Below are 27043 nucleotides of genomic sequence, written 5' to 3'. Positions count from 1 at the left end.
GGTAACCGAGGCCACAGGAGGTGAACTGGCAATGGTATCAACCTCTTGATCTGTAGCAAGGCTGGTGAAAACTTAGATTTCCTTAGGTCTCTCTCTTTTCTTTGACCTGGTGAAGCTACCATCTTCCTTTTGACTTACATGGCAAAACCTGCATCTCTCCTGAGGAGTTTTTATACAAGAGGAGAACTGCCAAAGCAGACAAACTAGCGTGATTATGATCTCCTTCCTCAAAATAATACTTCCTTTCTAAAGCCAGGCTCAGAAAATCTAAACCAACACAGGCCTCCAAACTCTAACCACAACCGTCTTCAAAAGGCATATGAGATGTTCCAGTTCTTAGCAGTCTGGCTACAGCTGACAGAGTCACCACCTGTTTAAGTGACTGAGACAGGAGGCTCCCTTCCAGGGGGTGATGTGGCTGGAACAAGTTTCATATACGAGGCCTCCCAGCTTATTGGTCCTGAACCTCAGATATTTGATTAACCAAGACGCCCCTCTGGTTACTAATCGCCCTTAATATGAAGAGATGTCAACAAGCCTGTGAGTATCCAGTTGGTCTCCTCCTGAGTTTACTCACCTTAGCCTAGACAGGGAGGGGGGAATGGGGCCGTGCATGTTTCTATCGACGTGTGAGAGTGTGAGTCTGGGAGAGTGTGAGCTGTGTGGGATTGTATACGTGTTCATGTGTGTATCGTGTGTGCGTGTATGTGGTGTTCATGTGAATGGCCAAAGGGAAGGGAAAGCAGAAAGATGGAGAAATGGAAGCACAGAAGGAAAAGAGACCCACAGAGCAATGGGCTTGTGTAAACACATACAGAGAGAGTGAGGGAGTGAAAGAAGCCAGGGGACGGGAAACAAGTGACCGAGGGCAAAGACAGAGAGCAAGAGCAGAAAGAGAAGCAAGAGAAAAGGAGAGACTCAGAGGTGCTAAGTCTGCATCCTTTCTGGTGTTAAAGAATGCCCTTCGGGGGCTTCCTGGTGGTTCAGTGGCTAAGACTTCTCATTCCCAACGCAGGGGGCCCGGGTTCAATCCCTGATTGGGGAACTAGATCCCGCATGCTGCAATGAAGATCCAAGACCCCTTGTGGGACAACTAAGACCCATTGCAGCCAAATATATGAAAGTGAAAGTCGCTCAGTCGTGTCCGACTCTGTGTGCATGGACTATACAGTCCATGAAATTCTTCAGGCCAGAATACTGGAGTGGGTAGCCGGTCCCTTCTCCAGGGGATCTTCCCAGGGGATCTTCCCAACCCAGGGATCGAACCCAGGTCTCCTGCATTGCAGGCAGATTCTTTACTAATTAAACCACCAGGGAAGCCCAGCCAAATATATAAATAAATAAAAATAAATATTTTTTTAAAAAGAGAAATGCCCTTTGGGGCACCACGCAGACTCCCCGAAGGGTAGTGTCTTTCCTTTGTCACTTTTCTGTCTCCTCATCACATGGCTGCTGTCTTCCTGTCCCCTCTCCCCCCACACCCTCTCCCAAGCCGTGGTTCTCATCTCAGCCCAGCCCTGGCTCCAAGCCCCACCGCCCTGGGAGACGGTGCTGCACAGTCATACCCAAAACCTCACTGTGGAGCCTGTGGTTTTATTTTTTTTATTTCCTTAGCAACATCAAACAGAGTCATGCTGGTCCTCTGCTTGGGCAAGGCACACAATGGCTGCCCCAGCCTGGGTGTCACCCTCCCAGGACACGCACAGTGGGTGTGGGGCAGGCAGCCCTGGGGCTGTGGTGCTGAAGAGTCAGGGGCCTGAGAACGAGAACCACGAAAACCAAGTCTGGTCTTTCATGTGGAGCCTCGATCAAGGAGCGGGGTTGACCTGGGAAGGGACACAGTCCCAGCATGAGCCTGGTCAGGCCCGTGGGACAGGCCACATGCATCGGGACACAGGAGGGACCCAGGCCCATCTCCCCCGCAGATCTCCTGAGACTTGGAAACACAGGTTTCCCTTTTAGGCCAGCGTTTGTTTTTTTTTCTTTTTTCCCTGAAGTATAAAATTAGATGTGCTTTTTAAAAATTATTACTGATGTATGGTTGATTTACGATATTATATTAGTTTTAAGTATACAATAGAGTGATTCAAAATTTTTATACTTTATACTCCATTTAAAGTTATTATAAAATATTGATACTATTCCCTGTGCTGTACAATATATTCTTATAGCTTATTCATTTTATACACAGTAGTTTTTGTCTCTTAGTTCCCTACCCCTATCTTGCCCTTCCCCTCATCCTTCTCCCCACTGGTAACCACTAGTTCTCTATATCTGTGAGTCTGCTTCTGTTTTATTATTAATATTCACTGGTGTGTTTTATTTTTTTAGATTCCACAGTGTGATAACACACAGTAACTGTCTTTCTGTGACTTATTTCACAAAGCATAATAACCTTCAGCTCCAGCCATGTTGTTGCAAATGGCAACATTTCATTTATTTTCTTTTTTTATGGCTGTGTAATAGTTCACTGGGCTTCCCTAGTGGCTCCGTGGTAAAGAATCCTTCTGCCAATGCAGAAGACCTAGGTTTGGTTCCTGGGTCAGGAAGATCCCCTAGAGAAGGACAGGCAACTCAACCCAATTTTCTTGCCTGGGAAATCCCATGGATAGAGGAGCCTGGAGGGCTATAGTTCACAGGTTGCAAGAGTCGGACATGACTTAGCAACTAAATAATTGTCCATTGTAGCCAGGGTTTTCTTTATGTACATCAAAAGGAGTTGCTGTAGATCAGTGGTTTCCAAATGGCTCTGGGGACTCCAGGGGGCTCCAGGGTCGGTCGATGTGGGTAGGCCAGTAAGCCTGGAGTTGGTGTCCTCTCTGCTCTGACCTGAGCCAACTCCTGCTCATGATTTACTTTTGTTTGATGACCACTAAGGGAAAGTGAGCCCCCTAAGCTGGATGATGTCAGCATCCCTGACAGATCCAATACTTCATGACTCACTTTCCTACTCCAGAGGGTGTCTTAGGGGACAGGAGGTAGGCTGAAGGGAGAAACTCACTGGGACTCTAGGACAGAGTTGGCAGTTACCTTTGGCAGAGAATAAGCCTCGTTTATTCATGCAATTAAGGGCTCTAGACTCTTCCGGGCCAGCCCCGAGCACTGCAAACTCACCCATAGAGGCTGATTTCTGGGGAGCAAGTCTCCTCTGTACACAGGCTGGAGGAGGTGGACGGCTGCACCCCACCCTGAAGGACACAGTCTCATCATTCTAGAATTGCTGAGCTGGGAAAATCATGAGTTGACACAGTGCCTAGCCATAAGGGAAGTTTCTTCCTTGAAATCAGTGCTATCTTGATGATTACAAATGGTGCAAGAAACCAGGAGGAACCCCAGATGAGATGACTCTTTGGGTCAGAAGATCAGATTCTGGCTCCCTGGGATGGCAGTGAGTGTGCCTCCCACCCACTGGACTCAGCTGCGTCCTTCCACACCTCACTGGGACCTTCCCTCTTTGTCAACGAGCAGATATTATCCCTCAGGGTGTGTCATTGGCGTTTGTCATATCTGGGTTGCTAAGCTGCCCTTGCTCCCCCAGTGCCCACTGAACTAGCCAATTGCATTTTCTGGAAGGATCAGAAAGCAGACAATCAATGGAAAAATCAACCATCCTGTGTTGAGTTCTCCTTGACTTCTCTTCTTTTTCTCTTGGATTTGGGAGCTTAGGGTGGGAGGGACCAGCCTACACGCTGAAGTGGGTGGGGAAGCATTCACCACCAGACTGAAAAGTGACCAAGTGCTCAAAAGCCAGGTGGATGAATCTGCCAAATCAGTGAAATGGCATCCTGTTCCATTTGCAGGGTACAGCAAACACAGATGTACAAAGCAGAGTGGTAATTACATCCACTGCAGAAGAAGATGCTATTTAAAATGCCTCTCTGGCGTCGATTCTTATCAGGGTATTTTGTGATGTTGGGTTTTACAAGCAGTAAACTTGTGTATTAAGTTATTTTTTTCCTCTCTTCTTAAAACAGTGCTATGTCCACAGTGGGGGAAGGTGTGGGTAGGATGGATGGAGAAACTAGTGTTGACATATATATACTATCACGTATAAAATAGATAGCTAGTGGGAAGCTGCTGTATAACACAGGGAGCCCAGCCTCGTGCTCTGTGATAACCTAGAGTATATGGGATGGGACGGGGCGAGGGAGGCTTAAGAAGGAGGGGATGTATGTATATATAATTATGGCTGATTCGCATTATTGTATGGCAGAAACCAATACAACATTATAAAGCGATTATCTTCCAATTAAAACATAAAACTTTTCCAAAAATTGCTGTGTCCATATTTTTCCGTGTAGCAGGTAATAGCTGGGAGAAGGAAATGGCAACCCACTCCAGTGTTCTTGCCTAGACAATCCCATGGACAGAGGAGCCTGGTGGGCTGCTGTCCATGGGGTCACACAGAGTTGGACACAACTGAAGTGACTTAGCATGCATGCATGCTTTGGAGAAGGAAATGGCAACCCACTCCAGTATTCTTGCCTGGAGAATCCCAGGGACGGGAGGAGCCTGGTGGGCTACCGTCTATGGGGCTTCACCGAGTCGGACATGACTAAAGCAACTTAGCAGCAGCAGCAGCAGGTAATAGCTACGTTCCCTCCATGTCAGTCATTGGTTGCCTTCACCCCCTCAGCCTCAGTTCTCACACTGGAAAGTTCTTTACCGTGGTCATCTCTTAGCTAGAGGAATCACTTCATAACTGGACCATAGTTTACTCCTGTTTCCAGGAATAACCATCTCAGCTCTCTAGCCTGTGGGTGGTTTGCATACGTGAGTCATGAAAGTATGGCATTCCTCCCAAAGAAGCAGGCATATCCTTTCACCAGACCAGGGCCCTCATCTCCAATCTGCTTGCCCCCTAAAACAGCAGGGGGCACAGGGCCAGCCCCCTTGCCTCCCAGGACAGTGTGACTGCCATATGGAAATGCTCTGGTCGCAGCTTACCTTTATCAGACCCATCCTTGCTCTGCCCTCCTTCTTGCCCTTCCATGGAGGTTTTTCTGAGAGGCACTCTCTCATAAATCACTTGCTTCAAACTCCTGTTTCAAGCTCTGTTTCTGGAACCTTAACTAAACCAGTAGCACTCCACCCTCGTAACCTATGTGTGCTAAGTCACTTCAGTCATGTCCGACTCTTTGCAACCCCATGGACTGTAGCCCTCAAGCCTCCTCTGTCCATGGGATTTCCCAGGCAAGAATACTGGAGTGGGTTGCCATTTCCTCTTCCAGGGGATCTTCCCAACCCAGAAACTGAACTTGCATCTCCTGCGTTTTGGCAGGCACGTTCTTTACCACTGAGCCACCAGGGAAGCCCTAGATGCTTATATAATGGTCAACTATTTATTGACTTTGTGACCTCCCACATGTACGAGAAAGTTCAACAAATGAATAAAACCGGTGTGAAGGACCTAAAGCCCCTCAGACTATGCTTCCAAATTCTCCTTGTTGAGCCTGGTCCCATCCCCTACCCACCCTTGTCCAAACACTTCCCACCAGGGCTCTGCTCACAGTCTGGCTCTCCTGACCCTTCCCTCCTTTCAGATCCCCCTTTACCTTCTAGGGTGTTAACTTGTGCCCATTTCCAAAGCTCAGCTGTTTCTTTGTCACCTTGTTCTTTGCTCTGATTCACTACTTGATCAGCATAAAGCCCAGAAGTTGATTTGGGGATATTTACTGAATTCTTCTTGGCCAGGCCAGTGGGGCCAGGGATGGGGTACAAATAGAAGCCATGGGGAAGGGATAATGAACCCACTTTCTAAGGAACAGTAAATATACTTCCTATTCACTGCCCCTTACAAAGTATTTTTGTCGTGTCCAATCAGGGTTTTTATCCTTCTCAGACTTTATGTGTTTGGATCTTTGTTCATATTCTCATGAAATAGTGAAATGTAATTCAGTTCGTTGAGTTCAACAGACCTAAATGGAATCTACTATGTCGCAGATGCCATTCAAAGGATCAGAAATAGCATCAGCCCTCAAGATGCTTATGGTCCGGGCAGAAGGACACAGATGGCAAATGGAGGATTCTTCCCAAGTCACTCAGGCTCCATAGAAGCTCTCACTTAAGCAGAAAGGGGGCTCCAGAATATATCAGTTTGTTAGAATGGGGCTCTTGTGCCCTAGTTTTGATGACCATTATTTCTCTAGGAGGAGTGTCACTCCTAACATCTGGGGCAGAGTGTAGGGATGCCCCATGCATTTCAGAACATTTAGCAACCCTGATCCAGGTGCTAAAATGCTAGGAGAATCTTCCAACCCATTGTTTCAACAACCCTCAGAAAGGTCTTTATGCATTTCCATGAGCTTCCTGAGGGTACAGTGTTGTCTGATTGAGAACCACTGGGCCCAAGTGTGGATATAGAGCCCTTCCCATACACAGCTTTCCAAAAGACATGACCCTGGGAACTGACCAAGGCCAGAACAAAAGTGAGAAAGAGGGGATCAGATGCACTGGAATGAGTACTCAGGGAGCAGTAGGGGTTGGCTGTGAATCCCCCAGGCCCCTCACCCAAGCCTAAGCCTGTGGGATTTCCAGAGGAGCCCTTGAGAACTTTGACAATGGTTTGATGCAGTTGGGATCCAGGGGCTGGCCTGTGACTCCATGAGCTAGAGTCTAAGTTCTGCCGGAAATCTGAAGGCCAGAGAGGACTAAGAGTGTCAGAGGTGGTTGAGTGGGACCCCTGGCTCCCCAGAGTGCTCTATGCAAAATTACTTCAGAGAAACACAATCAGCTTGCTTATTAGGCAGCAGATTATTTTGGCAATGGCACAGGTTTTAGAATTGCACCCACCCTCCAACCAATTCAGACAATTAGACCATATCAGTCTTCATTTAGATGAACAGCGGCAAAGTTCTGTAATTAACATATTGTCATCAACTGGACCGCCTGCCTGGACTGAAAAATGCAATGTGTAATTTTTTGTGACTGGCTTTCACTGAATGGGATGGGGAGAAAAAAAGTAAATTAGCCATAAATTTAGAGAGATGGCACATGGTGAAACTATGGAAACTGCAACATTAGCAGTCAGAGAAAAGGTCAGTTCCCAGGAACACATGAGAGGAAAATTTTACTTTCTGTGAAGCGCCACCAAGTCCTATGAGCATAAAATATGCTAGTTTGAGCCGCAGATGTTTGAGGACAGGTGCTTCCAATTTTTCTAAGAGAGAAAGAAATGATACGAAGCCTCTGAGATCCTCTGGGCTCAAAAAGGCTTCACCAGTCTCTTGCCTAGGAGGTAATGGAAACCCATCAGAGCTGTCTGTGGTCCATGGACATGACTTGCCAAGTGTCTTGATGGCAAGAATGCTGGGAGGTTTGTTCCTTTACTTTCAGTGTCTGGCCAGGGCTCTGGCTGCTATAACAAAAGACCACAGACTGGGTGGCTTAAGCAACACACACTTTTTTCTCTCAGTTCTGGAAGCTGGAAAGCCTAAGATCAAGGTGCCAGCAGACTCAGTTCTTAGTGAGGGCCCACTTCCTGACTGGCAGACTGCCCATTTCTTGATGTGTCTTGATGTGTGGTGGAGAGAGGAAGCTCTAATATCTCTTTCTCTTCTTCTTCTATTTTTCTTGGCAGTGCCATACAGCTTGTGGAATCTTAATTCCCTGACCAGGAATCTAACCTGGGCCACCTGCAATGAAATGTGGAGTTCTTACCACTGGACCACCAGGGTTATAAGAGCACTGAGCCATCTTGGGGACTGTACTCTCAGGATCTCATCTAAAACTTATTTTCCTCCCAAAGGAATATTGACTGAAATAAAAACACTCAGTGTGAGAGGCGTCAGTTTCCATTTTAGTTGGGGGACTTACTGAGGACTATAGCCTGGGAGACAGTCTCTCAGATAGCTCTGAGGAACTTCTCCAAAGAGGTGGGGTAGGGCGGAGGTCAGCATATATGTGATTTTGGAGAAGGGAGATGCACAACCAGGCACACATCTCAGTAGGTGCTGCTGCTAGTCATAAGAAACCAACATCTTAGTTAATGGCTTTGGTGCTTTTTTATGTATGGGAAGATGCAAGAACTGGGGTTCACAAATTTTCTCCTGAAAATAGCTAACTCCTTGAATACTTGTTTTGCCAGTTTTCCCAGAGCACAGAGTGCTTCATTCCTGATCTCTACCCTGAATTCCTTTTAGGATCTGTTGAAGGTCAGTGACTGCAGTAGCTAATGACTTAATTCTTGAAGAACCAGATGGCAAGGGACAGTCTTTTGTTGGCAGGACCCACTTCCAAATACCATCACTTAGGAGGTTAGGGCTTCCACACAGGACTTTTAGGGGGAATACAAGCATTCATTCCATAATGCGCATGTGTGCTAAGTCGCTTCAGTTGGACCTGACTCTTTGTGACCTGACTCTTTGTACCTGACTCCCTGTGGACTATAGCCTGCCTGACTCCTCTGTCCATGGGCTTGTCCAGGCAAGAATACTGGAGTGGGTTGCTGTGTCCTCCTCCAGGGGATCCTTCCAACCCAGAAATCGAACCCACATCTCTTGTTTCCTGCATTGGCAGGTGGGTTCTTTACCACTTGCACCACCTGGGAAGCCCTCATTCCATAACAGGTGGTTACAATCTTGGGGCACAGTCAAGGACCCTCCGTTGGATGTTCTCTGCACTTCAGTTCTGTCAACACTCAGTTGAGAATGCAGTTGCACCTCTGTGTCTATGAGTTCTGCATCCACGGGTTCTGCATCTGTGGAGAAAACCAACCTTGGATCAAAAACACTCAGAAAAATGGGAACTTCCCTGGCAGGCCAGTGGTTAAGACTCTGAGCTCCTACTGCAGGAGGCATGGGTTTAATCCCTGGTTGCAGAACTAAGATCCCACAGGCTGCTAGGTGTGGCCACCCCCCGCCAAAAAAAAAAAAAAAAAAAAAAATTCCAGAAAGTTCAAAAGCGAAACTTGAATTTGCCAAGCAGCAGCAAATTTGGGCTTCCCTGGCAGTTCAGCTGGTAAAGAATCTGCCTGCAATGCAGGAGACGCTGGTTTGATTCCTAGGTCTGGAAGTTCCCCTGGAGGAGGGTATGGCAACTTGCTCCAGTATTCTTGCCTGGAGAATGCCCATGGACAGAGGAGCCTAGCAGGCTACAGTTTATGGGGTCACAAAGAGTTGGACACGACTGAGTGACTAAGCACAGCACAGCAACTATTTCCATTGTATTTCTATTTCCATTTCCATTGTATTTACACCTATTTACATAACACTTACATTGTTAGTTATTCTAAGTAACTTAGAGATGATTTAAAATATACAAAAGAATGTATGGAAGTTATACACAAATACCACACCATTTAACATAAGGGACTTTAGCACCCTTGGATTTGGTATCTGAGGAGGATGGGAGAGGGGCAAAGATCCTGGAACAAATCCGAGGTGGATATGGAGGGACTTGAATAGATGGATAAGACCCGGGCTGTTTCCTTTTGCACATGCCAGGCTTTCAGGAGACAAAGTGGAGAGAAGAAAAAGCCTGAGCAGCGGCATGATCAATGAGCGCTTTCAAGTATTATTTGTTAGGATAAGTGTGTCTCTATGTGTGTCTTGTTCTAAAAACAATTTAAGGTGGCTTGCAAAGATTAAAAAAAAAAAATTAGACATCACTGAGAGAGACAAGGTAAAAGACAACAGGGTAGGGATGAAATATATGGCTGAGTCTTAAAATAGAAGACAACGAAATCTATGTTGTCTCAGGAGGGGAAACTGCCCTGTTTTCTGGAAAGCCAGCGGCATTCTCTTCCATCTCTCTTTTAAATTAAGAGTTAAACACTGTTAGTCTCAATTTAGGGGACTGCATTTTGATGAGCTTGTTCCGTTTTGGTTTTTGTTTGGTTCCCTGACCTTAAATCTCCATTTCAATAAGAAAAGCAGGCGCCATCACAGCCAGTTGACAGTTTTCTTGTAACTGCCTTCCTCTAGGGATCTCTTGGTGGGGAACTTGGCAACTTGAGAGGGTAGCAGAGGAAGTCAAAGGTTAAGGAAAAATCAGACAGCCTGCACAATGCAGGAACTCAAAAAACAAAATTCTGGAAGGAATATCCATTTTACCTCTAGCACTTAGAGGGCTCAGGATTTAATTATTTTCTAATAGTAATAGTACTAGGTAAGCATCCTCCACTAGAAATAAAAGCTTCATAAATAAAACAGGATTATCTAGATAATTGACTTGACTTTCTGCTTTGGCTGTGCAGACGCAATGAAACAGAGTCGTGTTTGTTCAATTCTGTGATATTTTTATTTAATGGAACAAAGACTATCTTTTCTTTTAACCCTAAGACTTGTTTGCCAAGATTACCTCTATTTAAATGCTGCGTATTAACAACCAATACCTCTGAAGTCTCATGTGGAATAGTCATTTTTAGAATTTAAAAAAAAAAGAAGGAAGTTACACAAGTTTATTTTATTAATATTTGTCTAATGATCTTCTGGTAGCTCAGATGGTAAAGAATCTGTCTGCAGTGTGAGAAACCCAGGTTTGATCCCTAGGTTGGGAAGATCCCCTGGAGGAGGGCATGGCAACCCACTTCAGTGTTCTTGCCTGGAGAATCCTATGGGCAGAGGAGCCTGGCAGGCTGCAGTCCATGGGGTCGCAGAGTTGGGTATGACTGAGTAACTAAGCACAGGGCAGCAGTGATCCTCTAATATCTAGAGTTACATCTAATTTCTTAGCCAAGGATGAAAGGATTTACTGCATTCTTACTCTTCTAATGTGGTTCCTCACTTTTCCTCCAAAAACATTCCCAAAGGGACCTTTGGCTCCACTGAGGTCTCTGACTGGTGTCTCCAATTCAGATTCCGACACAGCTCTGGCAGTGGGGAGGGGGACAGTGTTGGCAGGAAGTGCCAGAGAATTAAGTCCATTCCCTGCTCCTCCAATGGGACCAGTTAGGACCACTTGGGAGATTTTAGGTTCATGGAATCACTTGGGATCGGGATTGTCAAGGGCAGAATTGTGTCCCCCCAAATTCACATGCAGCCCTAAGCCCCAGGACCTCAGAAAGAACCTGTGTTCATAAACAAAGTCTTTAAAGAGATGATTAGGTTAAAATGAGGCCCTTAGGGTGGGGCCTATTCCAATATGAATGGGGTCCTGATAAGAAAAGATTTAGACACTTGGAGAGACACGAGGGATGCACACACTCACGGAAGGCCACGTGAGGACACAGCCTGAAGGCGGCCACATGCAAGCCAAGGAGCAAGGCCTGTGGAGAAACCACACCTGCCCACACCTTGGACTTCTAGCCTCCCAAACTGTGAGAAATACATTTCTATTGTGTAGGCCACCTGGTCTGGGGTATTTTTGTATGGCAGTCCCAGTAAGCTAATGCAGGTTTCCTCCATAAGGTCTTGTTTTTCAGCTGAAGTTCGTTGTGATTGTTCTCCGTCTCAACTCAGTTTTTTATACCATTCATTTAAAAATTAATCCTGAAAAGTTAAAGTTATTTTATTTAACTCATCATGATTTATATTTTCTCTCCATTCTTCATTTAGTCATTAATCAAGCCTTTGCTGAACACTTCTCTGTCTTGTTCTAAAGCATGTAGATCGCTACGCCTCAAGTCCATCACAGAATCAAATAAAGCCTAGGTCATTGTCAGGCTTAGAAAATACAATGGCCTTCTTTTTTTCAAGTCATCATTTTTCTGATTATCATGGTAATTAGAATTATTAATGAATTTGGAAAATAGAAAAATATAAAATAAGTCACTCATAAATTTCACTACTTGGAGAAAACTATTGCTAGGATTGAAGAATTTTCTTCAAATTTTAAAAATAGAAAAAATACTTTCTTGTGCTGTGAAATAGCTTTGTAAAGCAATTTCTGTAATAATAATCTTAATAATAATAATAATAATGTATGGATTTACTCATCTATTTTTACTGTTCACCTGTTACTGGACATCTGAACTTTATTATTATTGCTGTTATATGTTAAGTAGCCTTGCTTATTAACTCTCCATATGAATCTTTTAAAATTCAAATTCATTTTTATTTTATATTGAGTGTAGTTGATTCACAGTGTTATGTCCCCATACAAATCTCTGTTCAAATTCCTGATAATTTCCTTATGGTGGATTCCAAGAAGGGATCACAGGAGATGAGTTTTGCCATTCTTAATATTTATTACCAAACTGCTACTATGGGGTGATTTGCACAAACCAGATGTGGTTTTTACTATAAAATAATTATGAACATGTTATAGGTCCTTCTACTCCTTAGATTTGATAATCCCAAACTTAAAAGAGGAAAAATCTTTATAAGATAATCAGAAACACCTGCATAATGTCGAAAAATTGACTACAAAAATTCAATTTTTTGTTATTGCATCTTGAATATGACATTATCATTAAGCTTGTCTTACTCAAGATGCACATTGAAAAATCGAGTGTTTTATTTTCAAGTCTAGAATTTTGAATCTAGTCCAAAAGGAACAAGGAACTTAAGAAGCCACCTGCCAGCTTTATGGATGACAGAATTGCAGGCTAGAGAAGTGGCTTTCTTAAGGTCATGCAGTTACTAGTTAAAGATCTGGGGTTGGCATTCGTGTCTCCTGGGTACCAGTCTTATAACTGCTCTTACAAGGTGCAGGTTAAGATAGTGAATAGCAACAAGCATATGATTTATTCTTAAAGAGTTCCAGCAGAGCTCTCCCTAACTCAGCTGCTCACAAATGCCTTTCCAAGCACTTTCTGCTAATTGGTTAATTAGGAAAACAGTGGTTTTACAAATAAGATTCTGAAATAACGAGTATTTCTAAGTAAAAGGTACAATTGGAAATGATGGTCGTCCACTGCAGAAACTACCAAAACTTCTTTATGGAGGAAAATGGGAACTTATTATCCTCCTTTAACTTGACTAACTGACCAGAGTCCTGTACTTACCTCCCTTCTCCGGACTTTTGGAGCCAGTAGCTAGCAAGAAATAAAGGATTGTTCTTTCTCATCTTGCAGTCTGGGAAATGTGGATTTGAATATCCAAGGAAGATGTGCAGGGCAAAATATTAGTCTTCTTTGCTAGAATGTAGAAACTAGAAGTAATTCTAAGAAAATAAGAAATTTCCGCTCCCAATGACATTCATCTTCCCCAGAAACTTCCTTCAGCTGAAAGAGAAAAGAAAAAGCACAATCCATAGAATGTAATGTGACCCATATCAGATCAGATCAGTCGCTCAGTCGTGTCCGACTCTTTGCCACCCCATGAATCACAGCACGCCAGGCCTCCCTGTCTATCACCAGGTGATAGAGTTCACTCAGACTCACGTCCATCGAGTCAGTGATGCCATCCAGCTATCTCATCCTGTCGTCCCCTTCTCCTCCTGCCCCCAATCCCTCCCAGCATCAGAGTCTTTTCCAATGAGTCAACTCTTCGCATGAGGTGGCCAAAGTACTGGAGTTTCAGCTTCAGCATCATTCCTTCCAAAGAAATCCCAGGGCTGATCTCCTTCAGAATGGACTGGTTGGATCTCCTTGCAGTCCAAGGGACTCTCAAGAGTCTTCTCCAACACCACAGTTCAAAAGCATCAATTCTTCGGCGCTCAGCCTTCTTCACAGTCCAACTCTCACATCCATACATGACCACAGGAAAAACCATAGCCTTGACTAGACGAAACTTTGTTGGCAAAGTAATGTCTCTGCTTTTGCATATGCTATCTAGGTTGGCCATAACTTTCCTTCCAAGGAGTAAGCGTCTTTTAATTTCATGGCTGCAGTCACCATCTGCGGTGATTTTGGAGCCCAGAAAAATAAAGTCTGACACTGTTTCCACTGTTTCCCCATCTATTTGCCATGAAGTGATGGGACCGGATGCCATGATCTTCGTTTTCTGAATGTTGAGCTTTAAGCCAACATTTTCACTCTCCTCTTTCACTTTCATCAAGAGGCTTTTTAGTTCCTCTTCACTTTCTGCCATAAGGGTGGTGTCATCTGCATATCTGAAGTTATTGATATTTCTCCCGGCAATCTTGATTCCAGCTTGTGTTTCTTCCAGCCCAGCGTTTCTCATGATGTACTCTGCATATAAGTTAAATAAACAGGGTGACAATATACAGCCTTGACGAACTCCTTTTGCTATTTGGAACCAGTCTGTTGTTCCATGTCCAGTTCTAACTGTTGCTTCCTGACTTGCATATAGGTTTCTCAAGAGGCCAGTCAGGTGGTCTGGTATTCCCATCTCTTTCAGAATTTTCCACAGTTGATTGTGATCCACACAGTCAAAGGCTTTGGCATAGTCAATAAAGCAGAAATAGATGTTTTTCTGGAACTCTCTTTTTCCATGATCCAGCGGATGTTGGCAATTTGATCTCTGGTTCCTCTGCCTTTTCTAAAACCAGCTTGAACATCAGGAAGTTCACGGTTCACATATTGCTGAAGCCTGGCTTGGAGAATTTTGAGCATTACTTTACTAGCGTGTGAGATGAGTGCAATTGTGCGGTAGTTTAAGCATTCTTTGGCATTGCCTTTCTTTGGGATTGGAATGAAAACTGACCTTTCCCAGTCCTGTGGCCACTGCTGAGTTTTCCAAATTTGCTGGCATATTGAGTGCAGCACTTTCATGGCATCATCTTTCAGGATTTGGAATAGCTCTACTGGAATTCCATCACCTCCACTAGCTTTGTTCGTAGTGATGCTTTCTAAGGCCCACTTGACTTCACATTCCAGGATGTCTGGCTCTAGGTCAGTGATCACACCATCATGATTATCTGGGTCGTGAAGATCTTTTTTGTATAGTTCTTCTGTGTATTCTTGCCACCTCTTCTTAATATCTTCTGCTTCTGTTAGGTCCATACCATTTCTGTCCTTTATTGAGCCCATCTTTGCATGAAATGTTCCTTTGGTATCTCTACATAATTTTAAATTTCCTAGTGGTCACATTAAAAAAGTAAAAATTAATTTCAGTCTTCTATTTAACCTGATATATCCCTAACATTATCATGTCCACAGGTAATCAGTATAAAACTTACTATTTTTACATATTGGTCATATTAAGCCTTTGGAACCTGGCGCGTATCTACAATTACAACCTTTCTTAGTTTGGGAGTCACTACATCTCCAGTGCCCAGGAAGCCATATGTGGCAGGTGGCTTCCATATTGGATGGCGATTCTGCCCCATACAGCAGAATTCAGTCTCTGTTGGGTTCAGGCCTGTGGGTTTCATTATTAAAGTGAAACAGGTGTCTCAGATTAGAAAAGATAATATGGTCATTTTTATCTTTTTAAAACACATTGTCTAGCAGGCAATGTGTATAAGTTGTTATTAAAAAGTAGGTCTGGGAGAGACACAATGGCCTCGCCAAGGAGAAGAGTAGCAGGCAGGTCTAGAGCAGGATGCTGAAGTTGGCAGAGGGTTTTTCTTATCAGGGACTCACAGTAAGAGAAAGAAAATCTCCTTGTCCAAGGAGAGTTTCTTTTGTTTGCTTTTTCTTTTCTCTTTTAGCTGAAGGGAGTTCCGGGGGAAGATGAATGCCATTAGAAGCGGAAATTCTCTGCAATAAGGGAAAAAAAAAAAAGAAGCAAAAAGCTTGCCCAGGCAGACACTTGCCTGCCGCCCCCTCCCAGCCCCAGCCCCAAGCGACAGTCCCAGCTTCAAAGGATTCAGCAAGTGTTCAGGCTCTGCTGCTTGGGGTTGCACAAGAGCCAGTCCTGGGAGAGTTGGCCGGGGCGGCCAGTGTAGCCTACTCATTTCCCTTCCTCTCTGTGGGGCCAGGGCTGGCTGCATGGAGAGCAACGGTGCCCAGAGTGGCCCTTGCTGATTTTAAAACCAGGTGTAACAAGGAAGGTCAGGGAGATCTAAAGTGTTCTTTGTTCTGCAAGTAAGCAAGCCTTAATTAAAACTGAGATCGAGGAAGCTGGGAGAAGTCTGGAGACTACCATGCCCAGAGGAAGATCCCAAGAGACAGAGGGCCCTTCTCCAAGGTACACACGCCTAGAGAGAGGCCAACCTGGGCCTGGGATGTGGTTCTGACTGGCAGCCCAACTGTCCCGCCTTCTAAATCATGTAGCATCTGGGAAGAGACGTGGAACCTTTTCTGTGCTTTACCTCTGAAGTCTCACTGCGTATTTGTGGGTGCTGGGGGTGGGGGTATGGAGAGGGAGGTGTGTCCACCAGAAGCCACGCCACCCAGACCAGCATATGGTGGTTCCCACAGCCACCAAAGGTGACACTGAATCCCAGATTTGCCACTTCATCATTCAGTAGATATTCATGGTGCCCCTCCTGTGTGCTAGGCGCTGTTCCAGGTTCGGGGGGTGAGGGGGTGGGGCAGGACACAGCTGTGAGCAAAATGGGCAGAGCACCAGCCTTTGCCTCCCCACTAGTCAGGAGAACAGATAACGTGCAAAGTGAGTAAATTACAGGGTAGGTTAAAAGGTGACAAGTAGGGAAGGGAGACAAAGAATACAAAGAAGAAAAATTCCTATAGGGTGGTCAGGGAAGGCTTCAGTGAGGAGCTGACGATTGAGTACAATCTTCCTAGATAGGAAATGTTTAGGCAAACTCCTTATTCTTTTGGACTCGTAAAATAACAGCAGTAATAGTAATAATAATAGATAAGTCTATTTAAAGTGTTTCCTCTGTACCTTTTAAAGGTCTTTATACACATGAAACTCAAGCTGCATAATTCTATGAAAAAGGGACTATCAATAACCCCATTTTACAGAGTAGAAAACAGAGGCAGAGGAAAGTGAAGTGGGTTTGCCTAAGGCTTCACAGTTAACCACTTAGGAAGGCAGGTAGACTCCAGAGCCCGCCTCTTTCTTGTCAGCCCTAAAAGGGGTGGTCTTGAAGCAAGTTCTCTTCAGTCCTTCTCGGTTTCAATGAGGAAAACCAAGAGGAAGTGTCTGCAAGCCCGTGGCTTGTGATTTATCTGGGTAGGTTGCTCTTGTTGCTTCCATTTCTGTCTCCAAAGTTGAATGACTGAAAGCTCTTCAAACATTTGTTTCTGAAGCATCGTGCTGTAGTTAGCAGAGAATATAGAGTGGCATCAGATGTGAGTGTGTGTGCATGCTCAGTCATGTCTGACTCCTTGTGACCCCATGGACTGTAGCCTACCAGGCTCCTCTGTCCATGAAATTCTCCAGACAAGAATACTGGAGCAGGCTGCCATTTCCTACTCCAGGGGATTGTCCTGACCCAAGGATCAAACCCACGTCTCTTGCATCTCCTGCCTTGGCAGGTGGATTCTTTACCACTGCACCACCTGAGCTTCCCCACTGGATGTGAGGCCAGTCCTAAAAAGCGACTTTTCTCTTTGGGCAGAAAGAAGCAAACTTGTTTTACAAGGTAAGCGGGACAAGATGCCACCAAAAGGCTACTCAACCCAAGTCCAAGGAGGTGAGACCCCTTGGGGTGTTTAGGAGATCTGGCAAGACTCATTCACTGGCTTAGGTGGGGTCTTTGGTAGTGGTGGGAGGGGGTGGGTACATTTCACAGATGAGAACAGCATAGGTATGAAGTGAGATGCAGCAAGGCATGCCAGGAGAGTGGCGAATTTGTGTACTTGAAACGCTATTCTGATGTCTGTTTCCCAGAAGCGTTGAGATTAAAAAGTACAAAATTTCTTCCAATTCCTGATTATCTCTTCTAGTTTAGGTGGCTAGAAAGAGGAATAATCAACATCAACAAACCGAAAGTAGTCTCCAGCTGGTTTGACTTCCTAATCACATTGGATGTACATCATCTTGACCAGGTGGGAAACCATTGTGGAAGGCGAGCACTCACATGGTAGAGAAGGAAGAGCCTGGAAGGCGGAGCACAGACAGGTGAGTCCTATACGCCTCGTTATCTAAACTGTGACCTTGGGCATAGCTTCTCTTTGTCTCAGCTCCCACATTCTGTAATCAGCGGTCCCTAAACTTTATGGCACCAGGGTCCTGTCCTATGGAAGACAATGTTTTTCCACAGGGCCGGGGCAGGAGGGTGGTTTCAGGATGATTCAAGTGCGTTACATACTCAACTCCACCTCAGAGGCATTAGATCTGACGGTTGGGGACTCCAGACGTAAATGGAGGTTGTATTCTCTCCTGTCTCCTAGAGTTGTTTAAGGACCAAGCAAGGTAGCCCAGGTGTAGCAGACGCTGTCAGTGCTGTACCCAGGCCTCCTTAGAGCCCTTTGACTGCTTCTGTGTGCCTATCCCCGTTTCTTAGTGTTGTGCTTCCAAAGGCTCCAAGCTGAGACCGCCTTTGGAGGATGGTCCTTGGGCTGCTGGAGCTGCTTCTCCCAGCCCCTGGCCAGTTTCCCCTGGGAGCATCTCCATTGTAAATCACTTGCCCATAAACCTCCTGAGTCCACATCTGAGGGACCCCATTGAAGACAGTTTATGAGCATTTTGAAAATTTACAAGTGAAATATAATGTGAGAAATTGCCATTTGAAATAACTGCAGAACTGACTGCAAATCTTCCATCTCTGAAGTATTGGGGTCAGGACAGAACAAAAGTTCAAAAGGTGACCTGAAGCTAATTGTTCCATAACATAGTCAGCACTATCGGCCTCCATGTGCTGTCCCTACAACTAGGAGCTTTCATCTTCCTGGGTCTCAGGGGACCTCCTCCACTGCTCTGTCTGCTAAGTCGGCACCATTTTTCACCCAAGGATCATCAGCATGTTCCCACTCCACTCCCTGTGTGACCTTTCTCAGGGCTCCAGAAGAAAGGCAAAGTCCTGAGCTTAGGACAAGGGCCCAGACTAGATTCCCTTTTGAGAGCTGTATCAGGAAGGCACTTACTTTTGGAAACTGTCAGGGGGGCAAATGGTTAACCCAGATTTTTGATCAACAAAATGTAAATAGAAACGAAGGCCATTTTGTTATATTACCAGATTTAGTACTTTTCACAAGGAACACATTTGTTCTTGTTGCTCAGTCACTAAGTCATGTCTGACTCTTTGTCACCCCATGGACTCAGCATGCCAGGCTCCTCTGTCCTCCACTATCTCCTGGAGTTTGCTCAGATTCACGTCTATTGAGTCGGTAACGCTATCTAACCATCTCATCTTCTGCTGTGCTCTTCTCCTTTTACCTTCAATCTTTCCCAGCATCAGGGTCTTTTCCAACCAGTTGGCTCTTCACATTAAGTGGCTGAAGTATTGAACCTTTAGCTTGAATCATTCCGATGAATATTCAGGGTTGATTTCCTTTAGAATTGACTGGTTTGCTCTGGTTTGCTCTCCTTGCTGTCCAAGGGACTCACAAGAGTTTTCTCCAGCACCACAATTCAAAAGCATCAATTCTTTGGCACTCAGCCTTCTTTATGTTCCAACTCTCACATCCGTACATGACTACTGGAGAAACCATAGCTTTGACTATACAGACCTTTGTCTCTGCTTTTTAATATGCTGTTTAGGTTTGTCATAACTTTCCTTGCAAAGAGCAAGCAACTTGGAGCACATACACACAGGCTTAAAAAACATGTCCTCAGAATTCAAAGTCTTGTTTTGGTATCTTTCCTATGGCTGAGTTTCCACACGTCGGTGACATCCATCTGAGTCTGGAGGCAGGACCAACCCATCACCATGTTCAGATCCTCAGTTTTAATCTTCATTAAGTGGGTACATTTCTACTCCCATATAAACTCAGATAACTTTAAAGACATTAATAAATAATCAAACTCACCTCAGGAGACCCAGCGGCCTTGTTTTTCTAGTGGCCAAGTTTTTCATGCTCTGTCTTGTATGCCTCTCATGCCAATAACCAGAGAAATCATACATGTGGTTGCGTATTTGTGTATGTCAGCACTTCCTTAAGTCATGGTGTCCAGCCTGGCCCCCTTGGCTTCCATAAGACAGGGTGATTAATCTGGAATTAGACCCATCCAGGGGGCTGAAGGAGGAATGGGAGGGGCAGAGGGGGCCAGGCAAAGCTAGCTGAGACCAGGAGGGAAGCCAGAGGGAGGTTGAGCGTAGTGGTTCCCAATCCTGGTGGGACATCAGATTGGGAACCTGCGTGTACACAGATGTACAGACTCTGAACCACCATGTGCTTCATTCCAACCCAGCCAGGTGAGGCTTTGGCACCAGAGAGGTCTAGTCTAAGATTGTTCCTTGTTCTGAGAGGTTGGCAGGACTTAAGGGCAGGGGATCCAGAACCCAGCTCTTAGAACTTCTATCACAGACAGGGTTGTGGGGAAGAATGAGTGAGTGTTCAGGGTAGAGCAGAGAAAGGAGCCTAGATGATGCCGAGGGCACAGAAGAGCAAAGCACAGATGCCCACCTAGGAAACAGGCAGTTGGCACAAGTCAAAACTGAGAGCCCAAGGCAGAGCTGCTCACATCCTTCCTGGATTCTACAAGCCAGGCTAAGATTGAAACTTTCCAAGGGAACCAGGCAGGGATGGACCAGAGCCACACTCAACCCCAGGTCCCCCTAACTTCTGGTTCAATGGCTCCATTAACTGAAGCCACCAGAACCAAATAGCAGAAAATTCTAATTCTCATCTGCTACTCAACCTCAGCCTGCCTTAGGGAACCAGAAGGTGTTTGTCATGTCAATCTTTTCTGGGGGCTACAGAAGCAGAAGAAATGGGCTAGATGTTTGTGAAACATTTACCGAGCATGAATCTGGTAAAGGAGTATAGAACACTCAACTGGGCAAACTCAATAAACAGATCACTTATAAAGAAAAGTCAAAGAGCATCTTTCTCCTACTGGGCACATCCAACACTGTGAAAGGAAATGTCAAAATCTCTAGGTTCTGTTGGAATGCTGTCATAGAAAATATAGACTGAAATTGGTGGGCCTCTGGCAGGGTCTATTCCATGTTTTGGTTATCTGGAAACCCTGCTGAATTGTAGTGAGCAGATATAATTTTGGATCAGGGCCAGGGGGTCAGGAGGCCTGGCTGGGTTCCAGTCCCATCTCTGTTACCAACCAGAAGGTTTCCTTCAATGACCCACTTCAACTTACTGCTGTAGGATGAGAATGTTGTCCTAGAAGATCTCCAGGATCCTTTCTAGCTCTAAGAATGTATGATTTTATAACATAAATGGGGCACTGTGGCTAAAGCCAGCTGATATTCATTTGAACTTAAAATCATTCCGATGGGTGTTTTCAGGCTTGGGAGGTGGCCTGCCATGCACTTGCCAGAACCAGATTGCCCTCTTCCAAACCCCAAGACCACACGAGCTTCGTGGCCTTGGGGAGTCATTTAGAGTCTCCAGGTTGGGCAGATGGTGCAGAATTTGGTGCCACTGACAATAAAGTTTGGTTGGTATCTGGCTGGACCTTGCAGTAAAGAAAACATCAAATATTTTCTTTCTCTTTTTAGCTGGATGGAGCTCAGTTCAAACACAGAGATGGAAACTCCAAATGAAGACATGAGTATTTTAATAGTCTGTCAAGAACATTAAAACTCCTCCAAGGGGTGCTTCAGACCTGGAACTCCTGGCATCAGCCCGAGTCCAGGCTGTCAGAACAGCCTCTGAAACCTGGCTTTGGAGACTCTGGGGAGAAGCAGGACAACTCCCATGTGGGAACTGTCTTGTGGAAAAACTGGTTTCTGGCAGCAGCATCTGACCCCACGTCAAACATTTGCTGCTCTCCTTCAAAAAAAGAAAAAAAAGGGGGGTGTGAGGGTGGGGAGGGAATAAAGTAAAAAAAGTTTTTCTTTAAAAAAAAAATGTTATTGGACTATAGTTGACTTATAGTGCTGTGTTAGTTTCATGTGTCCTGCAAACTGAATCATTTATACATATACATATAGTCACCCTTTTCTGGATCATTTTCCCATATAGGTCATTACAGAGCATTGAGTAGAGCTCCCTGTGCTATATAATAGGTCATCATTAGTTACCTATTTTATATATAGTGGTGTGTTTATCGATCCCAATCTCTCAATTTATCCCTCCCATCTTACCCTCTTATTAGTTTGTAGTATACATGTGCTATTCTATTTCTGTTTTGTAGAAACGTAAGTTCATTTGTAACCTGTTTTTAGATTCCACATGTTAGCAATATATATTTGTCTTTATCTGACTTTGCTTAACATGACAATCTCTAGATACTTCCTTGTTCCTGCAAATAGCATTATCTCATTCTTTTTCAGTTCAGTTCAGTTTAGTCACTCAGTCATGTCCAATTCTTTGAGACCCCATGAACTGCAGCATGCCAGGCCTCTCTGTCCGTCACCAGCTCCCGGAGCTTATTCAAACTCATGTCCATAGAGTCAGTGATGCCATTCGACCATCTCATCCTCTGTCACCCCCTTCTCCTCCTGCCCTCAATCTTTCCCAGCATCAGGGTCTTTTCCAATGAGTCAGTTCTTTGCATCAGGTGGCCAAAGTATTGGAGTTTCAGCTTCAGCATCAGTCCTTCTAATGAATATTCAGGACTGATCTCCTTTAGGATGGACTGGTTGGATCTCCTTGCAGTCCAAGGGACTCTCAAGAGTCTTCTCCAACATCACAGTTCAAAATCATCATCCTTTTTAATGGCTGATTAATATCCCATTGCATATAAGTATTGCATCTTCTTTATCCATTCATCTGTTTTCAGTTTGATATAGTCCCACTTGTTGACTTTTGCTTTTGTTGCCTTTGCTTTTTGTGTCAAATCCAAAAACAAAACCATTTCCAACACCAGTGCCAAAGAGTTTACTGTCTATGTTCTTTATGGTTTCAGGTCTTATATTAAAGTCTTTAATGGATTTTGAGTTAATTTTTGTGTATGGTGGAAGATAGTGGTCCAGTTTCATTCTTCTGCACGTGGCTGTCCAGTTTTCCCAACATTTTTTATTGAAGAGACTGTCCTTTCCCCCATTGTACATTCTTGACTCGTTTGTCATAAATTTATCGTGTGTGTGTGTGAGTGTGTGTGTATGTATAGGTATGTATGCTTATTTCTGGGCTCTCTCTATACTGTTCCGTTGGTGTATGTGTCTTTTATGCCAATACTATACTGTTTTGATTTCTATGGCTTTATAATACATTTGAAATCAGAACACATGATATCATCAGCTCTGTTCTTCTTTCTCAAGATTGCTTTGGTTATTTGGAGCCTTTTGTGGTTCCATACAAATCTGAAGCTTGTTTGTTCTATTTCTGTGAAAAATGTCATTGGAATTTTGGTAGGGATTGCATTGACTCTGTAGATTTCTTTGGGGAGTGTGGACATTTTAACAATATTCTTACAATCTATGAGCATGGAATATATTTGTTTATCTGTGTCTTCTTTGATTTCTTTCACCAATGTCTGATAGTTTCACTTCCTTGAAGTGAAGTGAAATGACAGTCACTCAGTCGTGTCTGACTCTTTGCAATCCCATGGACTGTACAGCCCATGGAATTCTTTAGCCAGAATAGTGGAATGGGTAGCCTTTCCCTTCTCCAGGGGATCTTCCCAACTCACGTATTGAACCCAGGTTTCCCACATTGCAGGCGGATTCTTTACCAGCTGAACCACAAGGGAAGCCCAAGAATACTGGAGTGGTCACTTCCTTAGTTAAATTTATTCCTGGGAACTTTATTCTTTTGATGCCGTTCTAAATGGGATTGGTTTCTTAATTTCTTTCTTTCTATAGTGTATAGAAATGCAACTGATTTTTGTATCTTGATTGGTTATATTTTTGTAAAATTGATTTTGTATCCTACAATTTTACCTTATTTATTTATTCTAACAGTTTTTCTTTTTTTTTTTTTTTTGGTGGAGTTTTTAGGGTTTTCTGTATGTAACATGCCATCTGAAAATAGAGACAGTTTTACTTCTTCTTTTTCAATTTGGATGCATTTTCTTCCTTTTTCTTATCTAGTTGTCATGGCTAGGACTTTCAATACTTTGTTGAATAAAAGTGGCATGGTTGGGCATCTTTGTCTTGTCCTTGATCTTCGAGGAAAAGCTTTCAGCTTTTCATTGTTGAGTACATTGGCTGTGGACTTGTCATATCTGGCCTTTATTATATTGAGGTATGTTCCCTCTATACCCACCTTTTAAAGAGTTTTTAATTGTAATTTTAAAAAATTAATATGCAAAAATGGGTCTTTCGTTGGGGAAGGTTTCAGTTATGTGGTTTTTCATTTCACTTGGACCCCACCCCATCTCCTTCCTCTTGTTTCTCATTTTTAAATTGCTTTAATAAGCTGCATTAATGACTCAGTTTGTTCTGGCTGCTATAACATAATATCATAGGTTGGATGGTTTATAAACAACAGAAATTTCTCACAATTCTAGAGCTTTAGAATTCCAGGAACAAAATGCTGGCAGATTCAATGTCTGATGAAGGCCTGCCTTCTGGTTCATAGATGACTGTCTTCTTGGTTATGTCCTCATGTGGTAGAGGGATGAGGGAGCAACCTGGGGTCTCTTTTAAAAAGGCACTAATCTCATTCACGAGGGCTTCACCCTTATGACCTAATCACCTCCAAAGGCTCCACTTCCCAAATACATCTCACTGGGGATTAGGTTGCAACATGAATTTTGGGGGGAGACAAAAACATTCAGTCCACAGTAATTTGTTATCTAAGGTTGTATAACAAGTTACCCCCAAATTAGTGACTTTAAATAAATATTTATTATTTCATAATTTCTGTAGGTCAGGAATCTGGATATAGTCCTCTGCTCAGGGTCTCTCATAGGCTGTAATCGAGGTGTTGGCCTGGTTGCAGCCCTCCCAAGGATAACTGGGGAGAATTTATTTCTAAGGCCTCCTAAGTGGTATTGGCAGGATGCTCCAATTTCTCACAGGCTGGAGAGAGGCCACCCTCAGTTTCTTGCCATGTGGGCCTCTCTGTAGGGCAGCTTACAATGTGGATGTGCCTTCCATCACAGGGAGGGCGTAAGAAAGCAAGAGAAAGTAAGCAAGGCAGAAGCCAGAGCCTTTTCATAACCTAATCTCAGGATTCACATCCCATCTCTTGCAAGATCCATTAGAAGGAAGTCACAGGTCCAGCCACTACACAAGGGGAGGGGATTACACAAGGATCTGAATTCCAGGAGACAGGAATTACTGGGGACCGACCTAGAAGCTGCCTATCACCTAAAGTTCTGTGGCTTCTGGTTTAGCCAGCCTGGGGGTGGCCTTGGAGGCTGCTATTGCAACAACGTACCTCTCACACCACAGACCCTAGAAGCAGTACACGTATTATCTCCTTGGAAAAAGATTCCAGCCAAACCTCCCCAGTGTCTGCAGTAAGTCCAAGGGGTTTGTGACAGTGAGTAAAGATGCACAGCTGCCTTGGTTTAGGCCCCATTTACCAAGCCCCTGGAGGCTCCATCTAGAGTTCAGTCTCCTGGCTCCTCTCTGGGGAGGGGCATCCTGTCCTCTCTAACTCCAGGCCAGCAGCCCTCACCCAGGGTTGGGGGAGGAGAGGGGATACAGTGAATAGATTCATTGCCTGTGATCTCAGATGGTGAACATCACAGGACACAAGCATGGGTACGTGAGATTGTCTCCTTCCACGTGATAGGCCAAAGATTAAAGCCCCTCTGCCCTTCTCCCCATCATGTTCTTAAACTTGGATGGACTTGGAGCAGTTTGTTCACAGCAGCTCTCGTATATGTGAGTGTAGAGTTTTTGGTTGTCTCAGCTGCCTTGTAATCATGCCAGTTGATAATAAGCAGCAGAGGTCAGGGTTCAGCGGGAATAGAGGTGGCTGTGGGACATGTTCTGTGCATCCAAGTTGGCAGGTTCACACAGAGGAATCGGCAGCATTGTGCAAAGGAGAGGGAGGCTGAAAGGCTGTTCTCCAGATTCGATGCCACGCGAGGGGCTCATGCTCATGTTTGCAGAGTCTTTGAACTGTAAGAATTTCAAAGGAGGACAAATAGCTCATCATGAGAATTATGATTAAGGCTTAAAGGTTGTCCTTAAAATAATGCTCAGAAATGATTGCCACTCTCCAGTGCATCCTCTGAGAGAAGCTGGGCCATTTGCATCCACCAGGGCCCAGTGGCTAGTAATTCTCAATCTGTGATCCAAAAGGCTCTCAGGCTGCAAGGGACCTTACAGTGATCTAAACCTATGCACTTGGCAGACAGTAGTGAAGGCCCAGAGACCCTCTTCAGTCTTCTCAGAACCTTTCCTGTCCTATCCCCGAACCAGATGCACCAAGGGCTCTGCTCTGTTTCTTGAAGTACTTGCCTCTCTGCTGTCTTCTTCTTAAATCCAATCTCCACTCCTACAGCATCTACAGTTTAAGCTGTGGGCTCCAGTGGGTGTAACCAGCCTTCCATCATCCATTCATCCACCCATCACGAAACAGTTGAACAAACTGCTGTAAGTCTTCCACTATGAACCATGGAGGTTATTAGGGCAAGAGTCTTGCCTAACAAGCTTATAGTCTCATCAGAGAGAGGAAACTTGTATGCAAGTAGCTAGACCTCCAGCAAGACTCCTACAATGAAATACAGACTAGCTCCCCATCTATCAAATCATTTGAAGAAGTGGAGAAGAAATAGAGGATATGATGACTAGAAGACATGGTCTTCTATTAACCTATATAATTTGAAAAATTAGTGGAATGTATATTTATGTTTCAACTTTTCAAAGTAGCTCTGATTTTAAGTATATTATTATCTTTTCAGTTCATGTGTCTTAACTATTGGTGAGGAAAAGCTGGGGGTCGTGTAGTCTAGAGTTTTCTCTACCTAAGACAGATTCATTCTTTGAACTTCAGTTTTGTTACAATGTATATGTCCTTGGAAGGGGAACATCCTAAACTATATATTAATATCAGGAACATGTTCATCAGTCACCTGAAGCCCTGCTCTGGATGGAGCTTAAGGTCCTTAAGTGTGTCCAGGAGTACTGGGCTATTGGGCTGAATAGGACAGAATCTTATAAATATCAAGAAATAGGCACCAACTGAACGCTTGTGGGATATTATCCCTGGGACTTGGAACAAGTATTGGGGATGACTGGGAAGGCACTGAGAGAGACTGTAGGAAGTGAAAGAGAGTCAGAGAGATTCTTTTGGCCATTTCATCACTTTGCCCCATGTCAGCTCTGTTGGACAAATCACAGGCTCGGGGCATGGAGACAAGCTGTTACAAGGGAGGGTCTTCCAGGTCTTTGCATTTTAGTTGTATAGATAAAGTGCACCCTGCTCTCTAAGGCT

The 27043-nt window shown here is 44.4% G+C and overlaps 1 long non-coding RNA gene across 3 annotated transcripts; it reads left to right on the top strand.

Moving 5' to 3' along the window:
* Positions 1 to 280: 280 nt before the first annotated feature.
* Positions 281 to 21569, top strand: LOC102399379. 3 transcript variants are annotated; one of them, XR_326296.4, is made up of 4 exons: positions 281 to 540; positions 17177 to 17283; positions 17588 to 17762; positions 21262 to 21569. It is a non-coding gene; the product is annotated as an uncharacterized LOC102399379 (long non-coding RNA). The 3 variants fall into 3 exon arrangements; XR_006547956.2 differs by lacking the exon at positions 281 to 540 and adding an exon at positions 16366 to 16871; XR_006547955.2 differs by lacking the exon at positions 281 to 540 and having other exon boundaries at positions 16883 to 17283; positions 21262 to 21567.
* The last annotated feature ends 5474 nt before the right edge of the window (positions 21570 to 27043 follow it).

Source organism: Bubalus bubalis, chromosome 23, assembly GCF_019923935.1.
Source record: "Bubalus bubalis isolate 160015118507 breed Murrah chromosome 23, NDDB_SH_1, whole genome shotgun sequence".
In the NCBI taxonomy this organism is placed as follows: Eukaryota; Metazoa; Chordata; class Mammalia; order Artiodactyla; family Bovidae; genus Bubalus; species Bubalus bubalis.
This window is presented reverse-complemented; position numbering and strand designations above follow the sequence as displayed.